Below are 2046 nucleotides of genomic sequence, written 5' to 3'. Positions count from 1 at the left end.
CAGCTCAAGGCGAGCGCTCTACCACTTGAGCTACAGCGCCACTTCCGGTTTTCTGGTGGTTTATTGGAGATAGGAGTCTCACGGTCTCTCCTGCCCGGGCTGGCTTTGAACCGCGATCCTCAGATCTCAGCCTCCTGAGTAGCTAGGATTACAGGCGTGAGCCACCAGCACCCGGCTTCACGACAATTCTTTTGAATTTAATTTTTGTGGAATTGTCTAGTTTAAGAAAATCAGTTACACTTTATGTATAAAAAATGTTCTGTGCTCAATTCAGTAGCACATACACTAACATTGGAACAATAAAGAGAAGAATAGCCCCTGAATGAGGATGACACTCAACTTCGTGAAGCATTCTAGATTTTTAAAAGAACAGATGCTGGAGGGGATGTGGACAGAAGGGAACCTTAATGCATTGTTGTTGGGAGTTTAAACTTGTTCAAAGACTTTGGAAAGTAGTATGGCGGTTCCTCAAAAGACTACAATAGAGCGCCCCTAAGTCCCAGCAATCCCATTTTGGGCATTCACCCAAATGATCACAAACAAGAACATACTAAAACTACCAGCAAAACTATGTTCATTGCAGCATTATTTACCAAAGCTAAGATACAGAACAAAACCCGAGGCCCCACAGTAAACGAATGGATCAAGAAAATGTGTGTGTGTGTGTGTGTGTGTGTGTGTGTGTGTACTGGAATTCTATGCCTCCATCAGAAAGAATGACATCACCCAGTTTGTTAGGAAATGGAAAGACATGGAAAAAATTATATTAAGTGAATTAAGCCAGGCCCAAAGAAAGATAAGCCCCATGGTTTCCTTAATTGCAATAACTAGTATGTGTCTGCTACAAGCAGAAAACATCATATAAGTTGATGTTAGGCAAAATGAACCCCAAGATAAGGATTCAAATGGTTTTTATTTCTTGCGATTGTTTCTAAGATATTTATAAGATGAATTCTTTGTTGCTTTGTATGTTCCTCCTGCAAGCTAAAGCCCCTGATTTCACTGTGTTTGATGTTGGTATACTTTGTGCAGTGGAAGGGAAACACAAATCGTTTAAAAAGGGATGCAGGTGGACCCATTGCAACAATGAGATGAACAAGTCATTATGTCAAAAAATGATTTTGGCTGGGTGTTGAGGGATGTGGACAGTGGGGGGGGGCTGGGGGGGAGGGGTTGGTGGGTGTGGGGGGTGGGAGATGGGCAGGGATGGGAAGGGGAAACAAAGGAGGAGCAAGTGGACCCATTGCAACAATGAGATGTACAAGTTATTATGTCAAAAAATGAACTTTACAACTTTGGGGGGAGGAGGACAGGGTGGGGAAAGTGGGGGAGTATGGGAAGGGATGGGAAGGGGAAACAAAGGAGAGGCAACAATGCTTGATAAGAAATCTTGCCCATGTAATTGTAACTCCTCTGTCAGTATTCCCACAATAAAAAAAAATGTACTCAATAACTCACGCATGTAATTGTAACCCCTCGGTATGGCATTTTCACAATATAAAAAAAGAAACATAGGTCCTGTGGTATACCTTATTTGCAATAACTAATGCATATCTGGGATAAGCAAAGAAGGTATGGTAAGGCGAAAAAAAGGAGTAGGCAACAATGCTTGATAAGAAATGTACTCATTACATTTTCCATGTAATTGTAACTCCTCTGTATGGTATTTTCACAATTTAAAAAAAAAAAGGTCAAAAGCATGTGCATATGACTAGATAAGATGATGTTAAGGTAAATGAACCCCATGATAAGGACACAAGTGGTGTTTTATTTCTTCCTGTGGTTTCTAATATATTTATAATGTACGATGTGATTTTTTATATGTGCATCCCCCACAGTTAAACCCCTGTTTTCACTGTATCTGATGTTAGTGCACCTCCATCTTGTATATACACTTCTCTAATTTGGGGATGGAAAAGGAAAAAACAAAATGGTTAAATAAGGATACAATATGACCCATTGCAACAATGTGACGCACAAGAAAGTATGTTGAAAAACGAACTTTACAATTTAGGAGGGTGGGGGAGGGGAGTGTACTTGTGGAGG

The 2046-nt window shown here is 40.6% G+C and overlaps 1 non-coding gene across 1 annotated transcript; it reads left to right on the top strand.

Annotated features, from left to right (window-relative positions):
- The first annotated feature begins 261 nt into the window (after positions 1-261).
- On the top strand, positions 262-363 carry LOC122095315. The gene has a single exon (XR_006145092.1). It is a non-coding gene; the product is annotated as a U6 spliceosomal RNA (small nuclear RNA).
- The last annotated feature ends 1683 nt before the right edge of the window (positions 364-2046 follow it).

Source organism: Dipodomys spectabilis, unplaced genomic scaffold, assembly GCF_019054845.1.
Source record: "Dipodomys spectabilis isolate Male_0828 unplaced genomic scaffold, ASM1905484v1 ptg000343l, whole genome shotgun sequence".
Lineage (NCBI taxonomy): Eukaryota > Metazoa > Chordata > Mammalia > Rodentia > Heteromyidae > Dipodomys > Dipodomys spectabilis.
The sequence above is the reverse complement of the archived record's forward strand: the minus strand, read 5'-3'. Positions and strand labels throughout refer to the sequence as shown.